This window comes from Polypterus senegalus, chromosome 3 (genome assembly GCF_016835505.1).
Source record: "Polypterus senegalus isolate Bchr_013 chromosome 3, ASM1683550v1, whole genome shotgun sequence".
In the NCBI taxonomy this organism is placed as follows: Eukaryota; Metazoa; Chordata; class Cladistia; order Polypteriformes; family Polypteridae; genus Polypterus; species Polypterus senegalus.
Window position 1 is genome coordinate 34,518,940 of NC_053156.1, and position 24,406 is coordinate 34,543,345.

At 40.3% G+C, this 24,406-nt stretch overlaps 1 protein-coding gene across 1 annotated transcript in view; it reads left to right on the forward strand.

Moving 5' to 3' along the window:
* Window positions 1-24,406, forward strand: part of nlgn2a (neuroligin 2a) — a 604,796-nt gene that overhangs the window by 131,568 nt on the left and 448,822 nt on the right. The window lies entirely within an intron of this gene.

The following is a 24,406-nucleotide window of genomic DNA, read 5'->3' on the forward strand; positions in this document are numbered from 1 at the left end:
GATACAAAAAACAATATTAAATATCCGGGGCTGCTGCCATCTAGCGTGGTGGGAGAGTAAAAAGCCCCCAGTGATGTCATTTCTTTTTCCAGTGGGATATCCATCCATCCCTTCTGGTACTTCATTCTGGGTCTAATCCCTTTCTCCTCCCTGGACAGGATGACTGTCTGCCTGTTAGGAGCCTCCTGTCTGGGTAAGGAACCATCTCTTCTTCTGGCTGAGATGGCCGTCCAGCCAATGTGACATCTACACAGCCTTATGTTAAGAGATCAAGTATGGTAAAGCTGCAGAAAAATATACTCTGACGGGAAAAACAGTATACTATAGATTACAAAATTTAAAAAGCTTATTTTTTTTCTCAGCATATTTTATTTTGCATTCTCTAGATTTTTTGTATTACTCTGCTGATGTAAATGTTCCTCAGCAAGTCTGGCCTTTTGGCTAAATATGTGCGAAAATCAGACGGCACAGTGGCAGTGTTGCTGCCTGGCATTAAGAAGACCAGGGTTCACATCACAGTGTCTCCCTGCATGGAGTTTGCATGTTCTCCCTGTGTCTGTGTGTGTTGGTGTGCTTTGGTTTCCTCTCACAGGTTAGGTGGATTGGCGATGTGTGTGAGTGTGTTCATGCTGCGATGGACTGACATCTTGTCCAGGGGATTGTTCCTGCACTCTTTAATGGCATTTTATGGGTCTTTATGGTTCTCATGGAACCATTTCTTGATAAAGCACCATTTCATTTTGGGGCAGGTGCTTTGCATATCAAGTTGGTTCTTTGTGGTTTGAAAAACTCCCTAATATGCAGAATAAAGAAATGAAATCTTTAATGAATGGTAGGCTACCTAGTAGAACGCTAACAGATTATGCAAAACCTGAAATTAGCCTGTGTTATTGTGTATGGAGCAAGAGTCCTTTTAAATTATAACCCATTGGTAATGCATATATCTGTTACTGTCTGTTCGTGGTTATTTACTGCATGGAGCCTGATAAAGATCTAAATAAATTAAGGTTCTTTCTGGAACCTTCTTTTGGATCTGTGATTTGGGAACCAAAATGGTTCCTCTTACGGCCTATCGCACCTTCATGTTGTGCTTTGTGCACAGGGTGGTCCAGATCTAATTATGCAACTTTTAATGCAATGTAGGAAAACAATACAAGACAAAAGAATTGTACGAAATATCTTGTAATAAGCGAAAATGGACTTACATGGAATTAATTCACTGATTTTTCCATGTAATGTCCCACTTGTCCTCCAACTTTTTATGAATTCTGTACGTAATAAACTTAATAAGTTATAGTGTAATGAAAATTGCATAATTGGATCTGGACCACCCTATACTATGCTTGCTGGGGTAGGCTCCAGCCCACCATGACCCTGTTTAGGATTAAGCAGGCTTAGAGTATGTCGTGCTTGATTTGACATCGTGACACAAACATTCCCAATTTATCCAGGCTTAGGGCCACACTGGCTTGTGCAACCCTTGATGGCAGGAGTGATTTGTAATAGAAGAGTACCTCCAAGAGTGAAAGGGAAGGTCTATAAAATGGTAGCGAGACCATCTATGTTGTGTGGATTGGAGACGGTGGCACTGATCGAAAAATAGGAAGCAGAGATGGAGGTGGCAGCGGTGAAGATGCTACGACCATGACCCGGAGTAATGAGAGCAAACAGGATTAGGAATGGGTATATTAGGGGGACAACACAGGTACGATAGTTTGAAGACCAAAGGAGACAAACTGAGATTTGGACACGTGCAGAGGAGAGATGAGGGTTACATCAGAAAAGGAATGTCAAGGCAAGAGTTAAAGAGAAAGGCCAAGGAGGAGGTTTATGGATGTGGTGTGGCAAAACATGATGTAAAAGACAGGGATAGATGGAGACGGATGATATGCTGTGGTGATCCCTGAATGGGAGAAGATGAAGAAGAAGAAGAAAAGTATGGTATGGAAATCAGTACATGCAAAATCAAGAATTGCTTATTTCAGGTTAAAACAGCTGATGTGTTCTACTCACAACTGAAAGATAGCAAAAACCCCGAAATGCTGGCACCATACTGTTTTAAGAATTCAAAACGTTCGACCTCTGGTTTTCTACAGATTTTGATGTTTTAGGGTTCCCTGATACCAAAAACATCAACATCTCGATGGTGTCTGTGTGTGTGTGTCTGTGTGTCACAGTTTCTTGAGGACGGTCTAAAGCAGCGGTTCTCAAACTTTCGTATTTCGCACCCCCCTTTTCTACCTGGAATAATTCTGCACCCCCTGCATGATATAAGATAGATGAGAATAACCCATGACACAACTAACAAAGGTATGATACTCGTGAGGTGTCACGGTATCCTATCATTTTTACTTCCATAAGATTTGCATGTGTTTCAGCTAACTTCGATAAAATATTTGCAATTTATTTTTTTTAAAGTGCTTTAATAACTGTTAAAATGCCTTGTGTGGTTTTTGGTAGTAATTCTAATCCCTTAAACAAAGAATAAATTATTTATTCTTATTTAATAATTTTTTTTATTTAAAGAAACGAATAAATATGTTTCAATTTTTAAAAACCTCGCAAACGAGGACACCTATGAAGTCAATCTACGCGAGGCGAACGTATTTTCGTCCAACAAATACTATACCACTGTTAGTTGTATCATGAAAATAACCCAATACACAGTAAATTATTTAACTCAATATAGCAATATTGGCTACGCTGCCAATGTGGTGCAGTTGTGCCGCATTATCACCTGATCTACTGTTACCCGAATGTTCGCGACAGATACCGATATGTCTTGAACTTTCTGGACTGAAAATACTATTGCTTGCAAATTTAAATTTGAAATAAAAATGTAAAAAGTTAATTTTCATGTCTTTTATTCGACGTCCCCCCTTGTACAGCTAGGGGGTTCGCCCCACAGTTTGGGAACCGCTGGTCTAAAGTTAAAATGGCTGGATGGAAAAATACCAAACTCGAAACTTAAGCCTGTTATGAGATGACGCTGTGCTGATTAGTTTTTCAGCCAAATCATTCAAGAGAAAGAGGCACTCTAGAGGAACCCTCAAATACTGTAATTCTGCAATTAATTGTGAATTCTTCTCACCAATTGCTATCATAATGACCTATTTAATAACCAGAAAGATCAGCTTCAGAGGCGTAAATAATTACTGCAATGTTATAGAATAGTTCTGGTAACTTGGTTCCAAGGCCGCAAATCCTACTGATGCTCACATCCATATTTTTTGAGTCAGTTTCTAGTACAGGTACTCTGTGCGGCCCCAACTACTGCAAACTAACCATTGACATTTTGGAGATAATCTGGTGTCCAGCTGGTTGAACCCCCCAGTTATTCTCCTGAGATAGCACCTTGTGATTTCCAGTCGTCCCCAAAAATGAACGAACCTTGGCGTGAACACGTGATGAATTGATTGAGGCGATGCGGTGAATGAGCATCTTGAGGTGATTTTGCTGCTTGCTTTGACAAATGGGTGAAGCACATGAAAAAAGTGCATTGCTGCTTTGTTGAAGTCACCAATAAATGAGCTTTCATTGAGAAGAAAGTTGCATTAATTTGTCATTTCTTTCATGAAGACAAAGGAGTTTTTGCAACACCTCTCATATTTACTGATCCTTAGTTATGGAGGACGATGTCTTACCCAATTACCTAGCTATCCCAATTTACAAGGGACACATAATTAAATCAACTCTAGCAATCCTCATCGGAGAAATGAATGTATGAACTCTCATTTAGCAACACTGAATAACAAGGTACAACACCTCAGCTATAATCTTGTGCTCCTGAATTAGAGAGGACAATGCGTTATCTCGCAATCCTGATTTACAAGGGGTAATGGATTCATTATTAGCTACTGATCCTGAGTCTCTCCTTACTGATATCTTCTGCGTTTTTAGGGCCTTCTTTTCGCCCACTGTTGCAATGGTAGGATGTGACTTCCATAAGCAGGAAGATTAATTTTGACAATTTATCACGTGGCGTATTTGAGTATTCTAATACAAGTCTGCAGGAGGCCAAAGCTTTATCACAAAGACTGGGAGCACATCAGGTCCCCAGGCATGATGGAGCTCCAGTCCACCGCCGGGCACACACACACACACACACACACACACACACACACACACACACACACACTCGCATTAATACGGGGCCAGCTGAGAACTGCCCATCAGCCAATCCTGGAAATCTTTGGGAGGAAAACTGAGGTGCTGATAGAAAAGCCCTTGGAGGGTCACCAAAGCGTCCACTTCATGTTGCAAAGTAGCCACAATTACCACAGCACAGCACCACCCGTGCTGCTAGCTAAAGTTCACGCCGAGCAATACTAATGTTGTGAAATCTTCTGAAGCCGAGAACAGTAGTGGGCTGTAAATATTTTGTGACGGACTAAGGGGTGATGGACTTTGATCAAATCAACAATGCCCACTTTGAGTCCTTCACCTGTTTAAGCTCACTTTACAGTACTTCAGCTGCACAGGAAAGCCTGATGTCTTTATTGTTTGCTTAGCGGTTACTCTTGATGTCTCCGGCGCTGAGTAAGGCAGCTTGGTTGTAAATTGGCCTCATTAGGTGAGGGCTGGCTAAGCCCAGCAGGCACTGCTTGGACTCGCTGTGCCACATTGACCCTTTGGCAGGAGAAGTAAATGGTGCTGGCAGACAAAAAGCATGGAAAGGGTCCATCTGTCGTCAGGGTTTGTGTGTTGGCAAGGGAATGGCAGCAGCAGAGCACCACCACTGCAGACAAGGCTTTGAGGGAAGCTGCAATTTACTATGGGTTTGACTTGGAAAGAAATTGACAGATCTGTTGAGTTCAGTATACTGTACATGTAATAATTATCAATGGAGTTTCGATAACAATATAAAAGAATAGTAGCTATAATGGCACAAGTAGTAGTAGTAGTAGTTATTAGACGGTATTTATTATTTTATTGTGTTCAGATTTTTATTAGAAAAGTAAACACATCCAGTACAGCAAATATCATGAAAAAATAATAAAAAGAAACCCACGCATGAAAACAAAGAAAAAAAAGACAAATCTGCTGTGAACGGATCAAAGGAAAAACATGGAGGAGGGACAGGAGCCTAGAGAGTCTGAGCAGCTCTTTTATTATTATTGTTAATATTAGTAGTAGTAGTAGTAGTTTTAGCAGTAACAGCAGGACAAGTTAATAAACAGTATGTAGAATAATTAGTAGTAGTGTCCTCTATCTACTACTATTACTATTACTGTTACCATTAGTTCTGTTATTTTCATTACTATTATTATTATTAGTAGTAGCAGTAGTAGTGAGAGTCAGTATGTAGTATGATTAGTGACAGTGTCTTTTAACTATTACTGTTACGGTTACTATTACTTATGTTATTATTATTATTGCTGCAGTGGGCTGGCACCCTGCCTGGGGTTTGTTTCCTGCCTTGTGCCCTGTGTTAGCTGGGATTGGCTCCAGCAGACCCCCATGACCCTGTAGTTAGGATATAGTAGTTTGGATGGATGGATGGATTATCATTATTGTTATTATCAATAGTAGTAGTAGTAGTGACAGCAGTACAAGTTATTAGACAGTGTGTAGTAGGATTAGCAGTAGTGCCCACTATCTACTACTATTACTGTTACTTCTGTGATTATTATTATTAGCAGTAGTAGTAGTAGTGACAGTCATTGTGTATTATGATTAGTGACAGTGTCCTCTAACTATTACTGTTACTTCTGTTATTATTATTATTATTATTATTATTTGTTTTGTTACGGGAAAATGGTTCCAGGGATATGAACATAAGTAGGCAAAGAATCAGAGAGAAGAGGTCCAATACTTCTATTTTATTTACTTAATCAACTATAATAATCAAACACATATAATGCAGACATACAAAACAAAACAATACTTACAGACATATAAAAAGACATAGAGCCATCATCCCAGACCAGTAGACTGAGGGGGCCCGCTTGTCAGTCTTGTCAAAGGACCAACCCATTTTGCCTTTCATTTACCGGGCGGTGCGCGCTGTCCCCACGGTTGAGCCTCCAAAGAAACTGAGGGCGAAACCTTCCCTTATATACTAATTGAGCGTCCTTGCCCAAAGCGGCTTACGTGCAAGCAGTGTATACAAAAGTGATCCGTTTCAGTACACACCCTTCCACGGGACGCGGTGTTGTTTTGCACTTGGTCTTGATGGAGACGGCACCTGGTACCAAGAGGCACACAAAAATAAGGGCTGTATAATAAAAAGCCCCTCAAAGTGAAAAACAAGTCAGCATAACCCTTTGGCCATATTCCCAGTACTTTTCCTTCTTGTAGCTGGTTTTTGCGCTGAGCGACCAATGCCCATCTGCTCTCTTGATCCCCCACCTCTCTTTAGAAAAATCCTTCCATTACATTATTAATGTTAGTAGTAGTGGGTGGGACAGTGGCGCAGTGGTAGCGCTGCTGCCTCGCAGTAAGGAGACCTGGGTTCACTTCCCGAGTCCTCCCTGCGTGGAGTTTGCATGTTCTCCCCATGTCTGTGTGGTTTTTCTCCGGGTACTCTGGTTTCCTCCCACAATCCAAAGACATGCAGGTTGGGTGGATTGGCGATTCTAAATTGTCCCTCGTGTGCTTGGTGTGTGTGTGTGCCCTGCAGTGGGCTGGTGCCCTGCCCGGGGTTAACAGGTTGGATAATGGATGGATGTTGGTAGTAGTAGCAGTAACAGCAGTACAAGTTATTAAACAGTTTGTAGAATAATTAGTATTAGTGTCCTCTACTGCAATTACTATTACTGTTACTTCTGTTATTATTAGTAGTAGTAGTAGTAGTAATGACAGTCATTATGTAGAATGATTAGTGACAATGCCCTCTCACTATTATTATTATTATTATTATTATTAATATTAGTAGTATTAGTGACAGCAGTACAAGTTATTAGACAGCATGCAGTAGAATTAGTAGTAGTGTCCTCTAACTACTATTATTACTATTACTGTTACCATTACTTTTGTTATTATTATTATTATTAGTACAGTAGTAGTAGTAATAGTGACAGTCAGTATGTAGTATGACTAGTAACAATGTCCTCTATTACTGTTACTGTTATTATTATTGTTATTATCAATAGTAGTAGTAGTGACATCAGTACAAGTTATTAGACAGTATGCAGTAGGATTAATAGTAGTGTCCTCTAACTACTACAATTATTATTGTTACCATTACTTCTGTTATTATTATTATTATTATTATTATTATTATTAGTAGTACTACTACTACTACTACTACTAACAGTCAGTATGTAGTATGATTAGTAACAGTGTCCTCTAACTATTACTGTTACTGTTATTATTACTTCTGTTATTATTATTATTATTATTATTATTATTAGTAGTAGTAGTAGTAGTAGTAGTAGTAGTAGTAGAAGTAGTAGTTACAGTCAGTATGTAGTATGATTAGTGGCAGTGTCCTCTATTACTGTTACTATTACTTCTGTTATTATTATTATTAGTAGTAGTAGTACTAGTAGTAGTTGTATTAAGAAGTAGTAACAGCAGTCGAAATTATTAGACAATATATAGTATGATTAGTAACAGTGACTTCCAACTACTACTACTACTATTAGTGTTGTTACTGCTTCTATAATAATAATAGTAATAATAATAATAGTAGTAGTACAAGTTATTAGACAGTATTTATTATTAGTAGTAGCAATATGTTCTAAATTCTGCTACTATTACTGATGTTGCTATTATTATTACTATTATTAATAGCAGTAGTTTTAGTAGTAGTAGCATTAAATAACTAGTATTTTACAATAGTAATTGCAGTAATTATTATTATTTTTATAATTATTAGTTATAGTAGTAGTAATAACAGACCTAGTCATTAGATCATATGTATTATTGTTACTAATAAAATCTTCTAACAACTACAGCTACTATTATTATTATTATTATTGTTATTATTACTATTGATGTTGTTCTGATTGTTAATACTGTTTATTAGACAGTTTTTTACTATTATTACTGTCTTCTAACTGTTACTACTATTACTGCTGCTACTATTATTATTATTGGTAGTAGTAGTAGTAGAAGTGCTGTCAAATAACTTATTTTTATAATAACAATAGTAGTAGTTAATGATGTAATAGTATCTTGTAACTACTATTACTATCGTACTACTAGAACTTTATCTACAGTAGGTGGTTATAACCAGTGACCTCATCTACAGTAAATAATCTATAGAGTTGCACCAATTGCTTCTAGTCGCAGGTTTATATCAGTGAACGTCACTCGTTTTGTACATTTCTTAATGAGTATTAGCAGGCATTTGCTGATTTGTCTGTCCAGTCTCTTCAGATTTTCCTGGGTCTCCTACACAGCGAACAGAGCATTTAGGTGTCACATAGCTTGGTCTTCTGTCTTCTTCAGAAAAATGACTCCTGTATGGCTGTCACATTGTCAGAGGTAAGAACAAGCAGGTCTTCCTGCCATGCCACCCTCTGCCATCCAGGAAGGTCATTAAAGACTAACTAGTTATGGACTAAGAGTGAAGCAGAAACCTGCTTGAGAGGTCTGAGTACTCCAGCAGAAAGCAATTATTAAAATAGGTTCTGAGAATGGACAGCCCTTTAAATATTAATCAGCTACATTAAAACTTCATTTTTCTTTATTCATTAACCCATTAAACTCAATTGAGAGTCACCCTCTGTATCTATCTGGCAACACTGGGCAGGGCCAGCCCACACCTGCACAGGGCCAATGCAGAGCCTCCTGTTAGCCAAAAGGCTGGGCGATGAATCGTCTCCTCTTACTTGGCTGCCCTGTTTCTGATATTCCATTCCATTGTGAAACAAGACCACCAAGGGCCATGCTGGACCAGGCCAGGACAGAGAGAGAGCCACCTGGTAGTGAGAATATTGGATGCAAAGATGAGCTGCTTATTATCAGGTTGTATAATTTTACCAACAGTGACATTTGTACTCACTATTTTGGGCATATTATCTCTAACCCACCTTAATAAAAGGATAAGTGTCTGTGTTTGACCCTCCATTGCTATGTCTCTGATGGTGTATCTCAAACATGTAATAAAATGCATTGCATTTGTCATTCCAACAGACAGCACATTACAAATGTTAACACAGCTTTTACGAATCCCATACCAAATGGCATATAACAGGCATATGATTTACATTTGTTATTCACTAACATTTTTGTAATGCATTTTATTACTACAGATATTTTTGATGTGCCTTTGTTGGAATGACAAATGCAATTAATTTTATTATGAAACACATTAAAATATATTCCAGTAGATTGTGCTCTGCAAACGTTAATGCTGAGGTCTACATTGATTACTTAGATTTCAACCTACCTTAGATGGGCAGCACAGCTAGTGCATCAATAAATGTGTAACCTTCTCTCTGGCTTGTTCTGGCATTCCTATTTGTTGGTGAAAGTGTTACAGGAACAGAACTACAGGAACAATCAACCCTGATAGTGTGATAGGAGTAGTGTGGGATTTGAGACATTTTGTTCAGATCTGCATAATAGATGGGGTCATCCTAGGATCCTACCAAGACAAAATAATGAGGGCATCCTAAATATCTCTTCAGGGTCAGGTAAAAGCAACTGAGATTCTGGGGATGTCCTGGCAGCACTCCCCATAGTGGTCCCTACTTGCCCGGCATTATTGGGTCCCATTCTTCCAAAGTAGGGTTGGGCAAACAAATCTGGACACTAGCCTGTAATGTAGGGAAGCAGAGAGATACCTGTTAGAGAGGACTGTTGGCATCGGAGTACTCCATTGAACTAATGAAATGATGCCTAAAGACACCTGGTTGGTCCACGGCTTGTTACATGTACAGTACAGTATCAGTATGGCTGTGGTGCTCACTAATCATAGGCCCAGATTGTGGTGACATGTTGGGTGAATTTGACTCTACTCTCAATAATAACTCAATAAACCAGGCACACTGCCATTTGCCCCCCAGTGCCGCAGGATGGACTTGCTCCATGCCCAAAATTGTGGCCTACTCCGTTTCACTGGCCCTGAACACTCTGCCAATGTTTGCGCCACATGAGCATCCTACAGCCTGATTCCGGTCCTCCATTAGCAACAGTTGCAGTTACCGAGAAATGACTGTCTCAGAATTCATACATTTCCAAAATGGAGGTTCTTGTATTAATGTCGTGCTCGAAAGCCTGAAGCCGCTGCTTTCAGCTTTTGTGGCTCAGGTCTTTTTCTGGTCAATAGGAATACTTTGCTGTTCTTCTCATTAGTTCCGACTGACCTCACATCGAATGAAGCCAGACTAACTAATGATTCGCAACTTAGCTATCTTGATTACTCCAAACACCTCTCCTGATAAATTTGTCACAGATGAACCTAACAGGACAATTAGAGTCGAAGGTTAGAGCCGCCGTATTCTGTAATTAAACCCTCAGATTATATGGCGGATAAAGCAAGGAGTGATGTCTCTGAAATGAGATTTTATGCAAGAACGAGGCAGCCTACTGTTTTAATAGCTATATGTACTTTTCTGTTTGACTAATACACCCAACCAAGGCTGTTTTTTTTATTTTTGATAACTTAGCGCATATTAAAGTGTGCATTATCTCGGTGGAGGCGATTCAATTTAAGCCTGCTTGTTCCATGTCCTTATTACAGTTCATTAAGTCTGACTTGGGCAGACATCTTGATCGTTGCCTACATGAGCGTGTCGGTCAGGATAATAACAAAGCATAAACTTAGAAAGTAAGTGGCTTTAAAGAGGATTAGCTTAGAGCGAATAAATAAAACTCTGAAATAAATCTGAAAATAAAGTTCAATGCTCCTCACCAACCTCCCTCATGTGTCTCGAGGTTAGTGGCGCTGCTCCTAAATGATGACATCAGAATGCCGTTACAAATATTTTAATGGAGTTATCCAGATGGCATGTCTTGGATTCTTAGGTGGACTGCGAAAAGGTCCAATGTAATGAGATGCAAAGCCACCTTTCGAAAGTTTATATCTGGTAATCGTTGGTGATATGAGGATGTGAAAAAAAAATGTTTTCACGAGCGCAGGGCATTGAGCCCAACATGGCTTGTGATTTCCAACATGCTTAAGGTTTGCAAAGCAATACTAAGTTGACATTACATAGTCCCCTAGGTGTTACTTTCTTCCACTCTACTTTCATATCTCTCTATTATAATAAAAAAATCCTGGGACGAGATGAGACTTTTTAGCCTGGGATGAGACGTGACTTTTTCAGAGAGATACTTTCACGTCCTGTGAGACGAGACTTTGTGCTAAGAGATTCAACCACGCCCGGGGCAGGAAATAAAAGACAAAGAGTGGATGATCAAGTAGAACGTCGTAAAGAATTCAAAAACATTGGCACGATACACATGCAGAGCAGGTTAGAGATAATGGAAGTATGAAAATTCGAAAGTCTCAAAAAATTATAGTAAAGCTCATATTAGTGCAAACAAACAGAACTTATTACTCTGTGAAATAACAGAACAGTGAAAAGAGATTGACTATATTGTTTGGATTTAAACTTTAAGTCGGAGACTTGTAGATCATCTAATTCGTGTTCAGGGCCGGATTAAGACGAAATTGGGCCTGATGCTGCAGCGCAAAAAAGGCTTATTTTTTCTCGCCATTGGTGCATGTGCATTCAACACTCACCGTACAAGGAGCCTTAACTGCTTGCGACGCTACCAGCCAGCCTTTATTGAACATGAATAATAATAACGACGTAGTTATCGTAACAACTCAAGATTAACATCAGACAATGTAACATCAACATTCAGTAGTAATTGTCTGAAAAGTGCACTTAATACAGAAAACCTAACAATGAAATACACAAAATGTTGCAATTCTCTAACGAAACAGAGTAAGAAAAAATAAATTTGCAGAGACATTGGGCCAAAGTGACTCAGTTCAGGCTCTTGAGGGTAAAAATTTGCCCACGATTTAAATTTCATAATAGACCAGAATCCTGTCGAGGATTTAAACATTTCTAAACATCCATGCCGGGCCCATGGGCCGGCTTTTAGTTTTACCTTTACAGATAACCATTTAAATAGCCATCGATTTTTACTGTACAACTAACTTTCAAGGTGAAAAGTTTACTACATGGAACTTACCGAACAATAATAAAGTGGCAAGAAGCCCCAAGATATTGCAAAAAACGCAGCTAATTTACTAAGTAAACTGTTTAACGTAAAATTGATAATATTAACTTGAAGTCTTCGGTTAACAATAAACACAATGACGTTATTGTTACGTCACAGCACAGAGAACAATAGTAACTGTATAATAAGTAACGCTGTGTGTAGGCTTCCAGAAGTCGGACTCCAAATTTCATTCTAAGAACTATTCTGAGGTTAATATAGCAAAGGAAAACTGTTCAGCTTCCAGAAAATTCTTGTCTGTTTTCATCTGGGCCTATTTCAGGAATGCAAGCATCATTAGCCCCCACTTTAATCCAGCCTTGTTCGTGTTGCCATCAGGGAAAAGTAGTGTTTCTACCCAATGAAGAGGCGCATCCGCAAGAATGAAAAGATTTGTTGTTTGATGAAAGTAAAATCCACATACACGAGCGGCAGAGATGCAAGATGACTGGCATGTAGTGCAGGTGGGGGGTTTGGCGAGCAAAGTGAGCAGGGGGTGAAGCCCCCTAGTATTTACAAATTTTGAACCTCTATGAACCATTGGGTTTTAGGCAGCTTCACACTGTGCCCTTGTATTAGGAAGATGTGAAAATAGCAGTTGGCATTCACAATATTTATTCGTTGAGCCTGTCAGTAGGAAGAAATGCACTTGGGCAGTGCTCCCCCTCGATTGGGCATCTTCAGACAAAGCTGCTTGGTGCATTCTCAGATGAAGAGGGGGCTGAACTGGGCAGTGCCCACTCTGAAAAGAAGATTCACTAGATTGGTCATTGGAGGGGGATAAGGCATCCTTTTGCTCAACCAGCTAAGGAAGCTACATGAGAACATTAGAACATTCTAGAAGAGGCTGGGATTGGCTCCAGCAGACCCCCTTGACCCTGTAGTTAGGATATAGCGGGTTGGGTAATGGATAGATTGAAGAGAACAGGCCATTCAGCCCAACAAAGCTCCCCAGGCCTATCCACTTAATTCTTCTAAAATAACATCAAGTCGAGTTTTGAAAGTCCCTGAAGTCTTAGTGCCTGCCACACTACTTGGTAGCTTATTACAAGTGTCTGTAGATCTCTGTGTACAGAAAAATGTTTGTGCGAAATTTACCCTTAACAAGTTTCCAACTGTGTCCCTGCGTTCTTGTTGAATTCATTTTAAAGTCCCAGTCTCAATCCACTGTACTAATTCCTTTCATAATTTTAAACACTTCAGTCATGTCACCTCTTAATCTTCTTTTGCTTAAACTGTAAAGGCTCAGCTCTTTTAATATTTCTTCATAACTCATCCCCTGTAGCCCTGAATCAGCCTAGTCGCTCTTCTCTGGACCTTTTCTAGTGCTGCTATGTCCTTTTTGTAGCCTGGAGACCAAAACTGCACACAATACTCAAGATGAGGCCTCACCCGTGCATTATAAAGGTTGAGCAGAACTTCCTCTGTCTTGTACTCCACACATCAAGGCGCTATATAACCTGACATTCTGTTAGCCTTCTTAATGGCTTCTGAACACTGTTGGCAAGTTGATAGCTTAGAGTCCACTATGACTCCTAAATCCTTCTCATAAGGTGTACTCTCGATTTTCAGACCTCCCATTGTGTATTCAAACCTAACATTTTTCCTTCCTATGTGTAATACTTTACATTTACTGACATTAAACTTCATCTGCCACAAATCTGCCCAAGCCTGTATGCTGTCTAAGTCCCTCTGTAATGATTCACCGTTTTCAAGAGTATCTGCCAATCCACCTGTAAACTTCACTGTGAATTCAGCAGCCTCAATTTGCATCCAACAGCTCTGAGTGAGGATTGAAAGGAGGTCTCTTCCCTAGTAAGTTTCTTACTATTGACATTTGAGGGCTTGTCCAGGATTCGCTCAGGTAAGGAGAGACGCATGCAGCAAGGCTAAATAGAGAGAGACGACTTCAAAAAGGGAATGACACACTTGACAAAAATAAATTTTGGGGTGCCAACCTGGCCATCCCCGCTTACTTTAAAGGAAAACAGAAACAAATGCTTGACAGCATCAAAATGGAATACACTTCCAACTAACGTGGGGCCCAATGATTCCTGGAGTTTCTTTAAGTTATAGAGGAGGACGCTTGGTCGTGAAGTGATGCCTCCTTCTGGGTGGTCGTGCTTTTATGGTCTTTTATAGGAAAGGGGCGGAGTCAGTTGCTTTCACTGGGTGGTTTCTCTGTCTATGGAGAGAAAGGGAGACAATGCTTAATGTCAGTGGCTCCTCTCGGTTCAGAGTGGTCACTACATACCTGGGAGGAACCTGGGGGGAGGTCCTCTGAAGCACTTGCGTGATGACATGTAAGCAGTCAGAAACCTGATTTGTCACCTGAAAGGACAGAGTTCTCCTTTAGCTCATCTGGCTCACATAGCTGTGCTCTGCAGTGTTAATCCGACATTCTGAGTTCTCATCCAGGAGCTTCAAGTGAGAACCTGAATCTGAGAGGAGCTTAACGGCAACATAGGTAAAGCAGTGCACTGGGGCCCCTGTTTCGACACAAAACAGAAACATACATAGGCTTCACAAATGTTGTGGACACCTATGCTCCTGGGGCCACCTGGTCAGTGCCCATTAGTTAAAATGGCCCTGAGATGTGGTGCTACCTAAATGAATTTCCTAAAATGAAAAAAAAAAAGAATAAAATGAATTTTACCTAAATGGAACTGCATACCTGGGAGGAACCTGGAGGGTGGTCCTCTGAAGCGCTTGCGTGATGACATGTAAGCAGTCAGAAACCTGATTTGTCACCTGAGAGGACAGAGTTCTCCTTTAGCTCAACTGGCTATCTTAGCTGTATTCTGCACCATAAACACATCCACTGCTGGACCATCTACTACCAGGACGCTTCAGTATAGGTCAGTGCATATATGATGGATAATGAACTGCGACAAAACTTTTAAAAATGTATTAGAAAACAATGGTTTTATTATCAAGAGTAACTCTGTCAACAATATAAAGAAACTGTTCATTACTTTATTTTCACCAGCAATACGGCCAACAGTCTCCATTTGAATGAAAGTCCTTGAAGGATGGCACCATGCGGAGTGCAGGCTTAGAAGCACACGTGCCACAAATGTAATACATTTCTATGTGCTGTCCTCGCTTGTTGCACCCAACATATTTGGTAGTTGGTGAGAGTTTAAGCTCAGTGGGCAGCAGAATGTCCATTTAATGGTGGCAGTTGTGACAAGTCGGATATCTAGTGACAAAGAAACGTCTTTGTGCAGCTATCAGATCCTACAGGTTCCACATCACCCAATAGATTGTTACTAGCTTGATCGATGTTGTTATCACCAAAATATTAGTCTTGCAACACATACAGTTGTTTCAAAATATGTACTGTCTATTTGTATTTCCCGCAAGCTCTTGCCAACAAAACACAAAAAAAATTCAGACATGAGCGTCAGTAGGTTTTGAACCCTAGGAACCAAGTTATCTGACCTATTCTATAACATTTCAGCAATCATTTACCACTCTGATGCTGATCTTTCTGATCCAGTGTTCTTCAACCGGGGTTCCGCCGAAAAAGATATAATGATATAGGACTTACTGGTGGATAATTGCACAGGGTTCCGTGTGCAAGTTAACCATTCGTGCAGGGTTCCACTCCAGCGAAAAAGTTGAAAAACACTGTTCTGATCATTAAATATGCCATTACGATAGCAATTGAATTCATAATTAATTGGAGAATTACGGTATTTGAGGGTTCCTGTAGTGTGCATCTTTCTTTTGCACGATTTGGTTCAAAAACTAATCAGCACATCTTTATTTCATAACAGGCTTAAGTTTTGAGTTTTCTGTCCAGCCGTTTTAGTTCTAGACACAGACAGACACACCCATTATCGAGATATCAATGTTTTCTGTATCAGGGGACCCGGAAATGTTGAGATCCGTTGAAAACCGGAGATCGAAATTTTTGACGAATCTTAAGTTTTCGCTCCTCACCCATAGACAATAGGTAATGGTGGGGGAGGGCGCAAAACATAAATATATGGCTATCCACTAGATGGCAGCACTGTAGTAGATAACTGAGACATGGCAGTAACGATTACCAGCAAACCAACTGCGTCTATTGTGGCTAAATATTGGGGTACGACTTCCATCGTATATCATGTCTTTACAGGCAAAAAGACATATGAGTTAGCTTACACATTATGTTCAAAGTGTTAATCCAGCATCCCAAGTTCACGCCCAGCAGTATAATCAACAGAAGATGTCACCCGAGTGAATTTATCACTATTGACATTTAGGATCAGAGTTCTCCTTTAGCTCAGCTTACTAAGATGGCTCTACACCCTGAATCCAGCAGCCTCTGTTTGTGCCCAGCAGCTCAGAGTGAGGATGCGTAACTGAGAAGAGGGTGCCACCCAAAGTGAAGTTCTCACCTGTCCAGGATTTGCAGGGAGAGATGAGTTAGTGACAATAAATGGAAGGAGTCTGTTAAATCAGCTAGGGTTCCCCTCCGGCTGGGGTTCCACTGCTTCTTTTATGTTTGCCGTGTTCATTTTGTATGTTAATGTTGTTGTTCATTTAGTTTTTTTTTTGTCAAAGCTTCTGTTATGTACCATGCAATTTTTTGGGTGGTCCTTCAAGAGGCCCATTACCATAAGGGGCTGCCCTCAACCCTATAAAGTCTGATGAAAACCCACAGTCCCTTGCAGTTCATTGAATGCACTGGCGTCAGTGGGTTTTGGTTGGGTTTGTGATTACTGTTTGTGTTTACTGGGGTTTTGACCCCTTTTTCAACCATTCTTTGAATTGTGGTTTGGGATTTGTTGGCCTTTTGATTGCATTTGCCTTTTATAGACAACTCCTTTTGACCCTTAAAGCGTACTTTTTGTAAAAACGTTTTATTTAGTTGTATAAAGAATCTTCATTGATCTCTTTATGACTAACTGGGGTTTGATGGTTTCCCCAGCTCTAGTGGGCATTTATGAGTAATACTGGGGCTCTGCTGTTACAGAACTCTCTATTTCACAACAGAGGCCCTTCCAAAAAAGAAAATGGCTAAGCAGTCATAAGCCCAAATGGTCACTTGGAGTTCTTCTTTTATTCCAGTTAGCTAAAACGGCTGTACTCTGCAGTGCTAATCCAGTGGCCGAGCAGTTAGAACCCCGAGTGGTTGCTCGAGAGCAGAGTTATTCTGTAGCTCAACTGGATGACATGCTGCACTCTGCAATGTTCATCCAGTGTCCAAATTTCACATCCAATGGTTGGTCGTTGATCTGGATTTTATTTTACATTTTTTTTTTTACCTCAGGATCTGCTTAGGCCAGGAGAAGCGAGTGTATTCAGATTAAAAGGAGAGAGCTGCTTTTAGAAGGGAGTAAGTAAAGTAGTCAAACACTTCACTAGTCACTTGAGAGGACGCTGTTCTCCTTTACCTCAGCTGACTAAAACAACTGTACTCCGTCCGCACTCTGAATCCAATAGCCTCAATTTGTGTCCAGCAGCTCCAAGAGAAGATATGTAACTGAAAGCAGGTGGTATCCTGTGATACTTGGGGTTCTTTCCTGATCTGCACAAGCAACAGAAGTTTCTGCAATGCTCGAGACCATGTGAGTTGACAAGAATATCTCTCCTAGTTTTAAAGTGATATTGATGCAAACACTTGTAACGTCCATCTTTCTGTATGGTTGTGAAACATGGAACCCTACTGAGGACATCTGAAGATGAATCCTGGCCTTTCAGATGAGACGTTGCCATCAGATCCTACTTATCTCCTACAAGGACCATATCACCAATGAAGAAGTGCATAGAAGGATTCGAGCAGCCAACGGATCATTTATAGACCTGGTGATAATTATAAAGAGGACAAAGCTGAAGTTGTATGGGCATACTGTACCACTAGATCAACCAGCTCAGCAAAAACCTTCTTATAGGATTTTGTGCCAGAAAGAAGGAAAGTAGACAGCCAAAGAAAGAGATGGGGAGACAACATCAAATACTGGACAGTATTACCTTTAGCAACTCATAGAGAACAGCACAGGATGGGAAGAACTGGAAGAAGATTATCAGGATATCCATAAAGCCCCAGTGACCCAACAGTGATGATGATGATGACATTTGGAGGCTTGATCAGGTGGGGAGAGGCAAATGTAGTGAAGCTAAAATGGAAATAGCCTGTGTCCAAAAGAAGATGGCCAAGCCATAAAAAACAGACTGGTCACCTGATTGGACAGAGCTCTATATTAGCTCAACTGGCTAACATGGCTATGCTTCACACTATTAATCCAGCATCTTGAATGTGTGTCCAACAACTGCAGGTGAGGACATGTAATTGAGAGATGGTGCTACCTGAATGAATTTCTCATTTTGAGGCTTTTCCAGGGTGTGTATAGGTAGGGAGAGATGAGTGTACCAAGGCTAAATGTAGAGAGCCTGCTCCATAAGGAAGTTGGCCAAGCTGTCAGAATCATTGATTGATCACTCAAGAGGGCGGAGTTCTCCATTAGCTCAACTGGCTAACATGGCTATGCTCTGAACTGTTAATCCAACGTCCTGAGTTCACATCCAGCAGCTCCAAGTGAAGATGTGAAATCATGATATATGGTGCTACCTGAATTAATTTCTCCGTTGAAGGCTTGTGAGTGGGTGTAGCAAGGCTAAATGTAGAGAACCTGCTCCAGAAATAAGATGAAACCTGATCTATCACTAAAGAGGATGGAGTTCTTATTTAGTCCAACTGGCTAACATGGCTATGCTCTGCACTGTTTATCCAGCGTCCTGAGTTCTCATCCAGCACCTCCAAGTGAGAATATGGTTCTACCTTAATGAATTTCTCATTTGTAGGCTTGTGAGTGGGTGTAGTAAGGCTAAATGTAGAGAACCTGTTCCAAAAAGAAGATGACCAGACTCTCAGAAACCTGGCTGATCACTTAAGAGGACAGAGTTTTTCTTTAGTTCAACTGGCTTACATGGCTTTGCTCTGAACTGCTAATCCAGCATCCTGAGTTCACTTCCAGCAGCTCCAAGTGAGGACGTGTAATTGAGAGATGGTGCTGCTGCCTTAATGAATTTCTCATTTGAAGGCTTTTCCAGGATATGCTAAACCTTGGAGGAGGGAGTGTAGCAAGGCTCAATGTGGAGAACCTCCTTTAAAAAGAATATGGCTGAGCTGTCAGAAACCTGACTGACCTCTCATGTAGATGCAGTTCTCCTTTAGCTCCACTGGCTAAGTCAGCAATAATTTTGCTCTGTTAATTCAGTGGCCCAAACTCTTGTTCAAAAGCTCTAAATTGTTATGATCTGGGATTATTTTAATTTTTATTCTGACCTCAGGATTTGCTAAAGCTGGGAGTAGCAAGTGTAGTGAGGCTAAATGAAGAGAGCCTGTTTGAAAAAAAAGACGGCCAAGCCATCAAGAATCTGGTAGACCTCTAAAGAGGATGCAGTTCTCCCTTAGCTCAACTGGCTAACATGGCTATGCTCTGCACTGTTCTCATCTGGGAGGTCCAAGTGAGGACATGTAATCGAGAGATGGTGCTACCCGAGTGAACCTCTCAATTGGGGGCTTGTCCAGGAGTTGTTTAAGTGAGGTAGAGAACCTGCTTTAAAAAGAAGAGGGCCAAGCTGTCAGAAACCTGACTGATCACTCAAGCTTTAAATTGTTAGAATTCGGGATTACTATAAAGTTTTTCTGATCTCAAGATTTGCTGAAGATGGGAGGAGCGAGTGTAGTGAGGCTAAATAGAGAGAGCCTGCTTCAGGGTTTCATCTGAGTGCTTTCTTTGACTAGCCCTCCCTATATTAACCTTCTTAAAACAGTTTATTTTGATATGGGGTTGTGGGGATTTGGGGGTCTATCCAAGCAGCATTTGGTGCAAGTACAGGAATCAGTGTGGCCCACTTAATAAGGCACATGTCAGAACTTCCATGGGGTACAATTACAATCCCCAGTTAACAAGATCTGCACATGTGTACATAGAGGGACGCCACATCAACACGGAGAGAACGTGCAAACTCTTCAGAATGACTGAACTTAAACTCGGGATATGGGATTAGTGAGGGGGGCAGCATGAATCACTGTACCACCAGGCTGCCCACCACATATGTGTAAGAGGCATGACACTGTTTATAAAATGTTGCTCAGCCAATTTGTGTGTTTCACCATTGGAGAATTTCCAAATGATTGTTTTTCTCTTCTTTCTCGTCTAAGGGGATGATCCCATGCGATCTCATTAAACTTTTTTTTTTTTTCTCGTTTTTTTCTTTGAGCAGCTTCGCGCTCATTCAGGAGCCATTGCGCCATGCGCTTTCACAGTCGGAATCGTCGAAAGGCTCCTGCCGATGCTTACCTCCCTCCGCCGCCAGTTTCTGCTGTTGCAAGCACTTCTTGACACACCGCCTGGGTTTATCCCTGCAAAGCAGAGGTACGGCGGTCAATTTCAGGAATGCTTAAGAAAAAAAAAACGGAATAGTCTGAAAAATGAAAGAATCAGCAGGCTTTTTTTTCCATTCCTCTCTTTTCACTTCATAAATGAAGTCAACAGGAGCCGCTTCTGCAGGTAGAGCTTCACCTTAGGGGGATACATTTGTTAGTGAGAATTTAATTGCAGTGCCTTTAGTCGTGTGATTGAATATAAATATTTGTAACCTTTTGTACATTTTGATGGCGTTACTTTCTAATATTTGGGTTTTTTAATTACACATTATACATGGCCCTAACTGATTTGTTTTCCCGCCTACACACTTTGAATGCTGCTTACTTTAATACACGTGTGGGACGAAACTGGGGATAAAACACGCCAATGGGGTTTCACATTGTTAAAACATCGTCTGATTCTACAGAGTCCTGTGCCAGCACACTTTATAAAACATGTAACATCAATAAAGCAACTGCAAAGATTGAGGACTGCAACAACTAATCGATGTGATCGACAAAAATCAGTGAAGAACGTAGTTGCCAATGAATTTACTTACCATGTAGTGGCCTTGTTAAGTATGACATACTGTATAGTGAATATAAAAAGTGGAAGCCTTCACAACATTTAATCCCAGTGGATTTAAGTTGGCTTTCATAACACTGATCAACACAAAAAGACCCTTTAATGTCAAAGGTAAGACAGACCTCTGCAAAGTGGTTGAAATTAAATACAAATATAAAATACGAAATAACTGATCTCACCAAAGTCATCATCACAGGTGCAGCCAATCGGTTTGCAGATTCACATAATTAGTTCAATGGAGATCAGCTGTCTGGGCGTTGACTGTTGTCCAGGGGTCCCCAATTCAGGTCCTGGAGGGCCGCAGTGATTGCAGGTTTTCATTCTAACCCTTTTCTTAATTAGTGACCTGTTTCTGCTGCTAATTGACTCCTTCTCCTTTCATTTTAGTTGACTTGTTTTTTTAAGATTTGAATTTCTTCATCATTCCCCTGATTTGCTTCATTTGTTTCCTTAATCAGAAATGAAATGTAAAGTGAGTGAGCCAAGAGAAGACCAACTAAGTCAGGGCTTAATTAGGTGCTGAGTCTTGTTGTTAATTAAACTCGTTCTTTAATTCCATGACTTGTTGCTGCTCTCATTGCACAATAGCAGATATTTCTGAAATTGTAGATTTTCTCTTTTCTAAGAGTACTGCTAAAATGTTTTGGTGACCTGAGCAGATCAAGATTCCTGAGACCTTCACCTTTCCTTATCTTGAGATATTCTATGATGGACACCTGGGCCTCATGTATAAACGGTGCTTACGCACAGAAATGTTGTGTATGAACGTTTCCATGCTCAAACCGCAATGTATAAAACCTAACCTTGCCGTAAAGCCACACACATTTCCATAATACCTCATACCTCGTCGTACGCAAGTTCTCCGCTCGGTTTTGCAGACTGGCAGCACCCAGCGTCAAAGCAGTTCTACTGTTCCTGTGTGGTTACCCTTTCTTTTTCAGATTCACATTCCTGACGCTGCTTTATACACTGAAATTAACCGCATATTGTTTATCAGTTTAAGGCATCTGATTGTAATTAACCAGTAACAATATAATGGTCCACGGAATGGTCAAACTATTCTAAATACCATAGCTGCTTTAGCGTTGTTACTCTCACTGCACCTTATTTTACTTCTTTCAGCTGCTCCCGTTAGTGTTTGCCACAGCAGATTATCTTTTTCCATATCACTCTCACTGCACCACTCGGAGTATTTATATCACTGTATCTGAGTGTGAATCACAGCAGCAGCTGATCGGAAAGAGAATTATCATTATACAGCATCAAGCACACGCTGCCTCAGCCATTCGCTATTTGAACTGGTCTCATCCGACCAATGCTTCAGAGCCTTTCCTGTTCAGACCTCGTGGTTCACAAACAGTTTCATCCCAAGAGCTCTAAACGCACTTAATCGATTGCTCCTTGTAGAACTGTTTGTACTTATAAGTACAATCACCTCACTGTAAACTTGCGATACAGTTATAATATTGCACAACCTGAGCCACTTTATAAAGCACGTATTTATATATGATGACAATATCATTTTTAAGATGAAATGCAGCAAAATATGTTTATTATATTATAGAGGTAAAACTTTAACTGCATTTAAATAATCTATATTGTTAATAATTAATCATGTGAGGTCACGGTGCCGCAGTGCTAGCGAAGAGCTGGCGAACTGTTTACAGATTGTTCCTGCCTTGCACTGTATTCCTACTGGGGCTGGTGCGACACTGGAAGGATAGATGGATAGAATAATTAAACATGTGCTACAAAGATATTTCAATGTTCCTTAAACATTTTGAAGAAATCGCCGTTCTAAGCTTATAGATTGCTTAACGTCCATTATAGAGCTGATTGTGTGGCGATTGGGTATTTGGAGGAAGAAAAGGAAGGACAGGAATTGGAGGTTAGTATGTTTGAAAGAGACAGTACTTCTGTAATAAAGTATTTCATCGCAGGTCACACATGGTGCAGCAGGCATCTTCCGTCGAGACATGAAAAATCACTGCGCCACCGTGTTCCCATGTTTAATAACATGTTTTAACTCCTATCATCATGAAAATACTTCTCAGTATTTTAATTATTCAGAGAGCTGTAATATCACGAATGTAATGGATTCTGTGTCCAGTCGGATGAAGAGAAAGCCCGTTTAAGAATGACGTAGTGATTCACACACATACAAGATCAAATACAAAACAAAGCATTAAACATGCTACTTTAGTTACAATGGGATTTTAGAAACTAGTAAATTAAGCGATTTTAAGATGAAGTTTATGATGTTCTACTTTAATGACAAAATAAACTACATGATTAAAGTGGAGATTTCGAGATTAAAGTTGACATTTCATGCTTTTCTCACACTGTGTCTCTATTTTTTTTTCTCTCTACCCTAATAAGCTTTCATATGACACTCAGATGGTGGGCTACGACTCGCCTTTTCACGGCGACTTTGATATTTGACAACTTCTTTTTTATTTCGGGCACTGCGTTACTTTGTGAACTTGAGCTTTCGAGTTTCTCTGACACTCTATGTCACTCGATCAGCTTCCTTTTGTTTCTTTTTTTTAAACCAACTAATAGTAAGTTTTTCCTTTGCCTCCACTTGGTATTCGCAGAAATTCTTATATTTTCCCCCATGCTTTTGCCATTGTCTTTTCACAGAACGCTGAGCTTAAGGACTATTTATATTGATTTACATATTCAAAGAGGCATAATTTTTAGAGGAGACGGAGAGGGACAGCAGGCGCGTGCATGAGCGTTACTTTTCATGCCGATCGGGATTTATGTAGTGGAAAAATGCGGAAGTGGGCAAATGCACAGATTTATGCATCTTGATTTTTCTGTGCGTAAGCACATTTCGGCTTTTGTGCTTACGTCATGTTATAGTGCGAATTCTATGCACGGCATTATGCATGAGGCCCCAGTTGTTTTGGCTCGTTTTGTATCTCACTATTGTTTGGCTGCTAATTAAGGAAAGAGAAACAATTAAGGAGTCTGAATCTTCAAGAGAAAGTCAATTTAAACAAATTCAAAAGAAGTTAATTAGCAGCAGAAGCAGCTCACTAATTAAGAAAGGGGTTAGAATTAAAACCTGCAGCCACTGTGGCCCTCCAGGACTGGAGTTTGTCAACCCTGGACCTAAAATGTGGAAGGGGCCAACTTGTGGTGAGTCACTCTGGTGGGCTAACCTACTCAATGCAGACCAAAGCAACTCCGTGAAAAGGCAATTGAAAAACACACAAGTCAGTGGATGGAGACAACAAAAAGCTGAATATCCCTTTAGAGTCCATTAGGAAGAAACCCTAAGCCTAACCCTAACAACACAGCTGGTGATCTGATGAGGT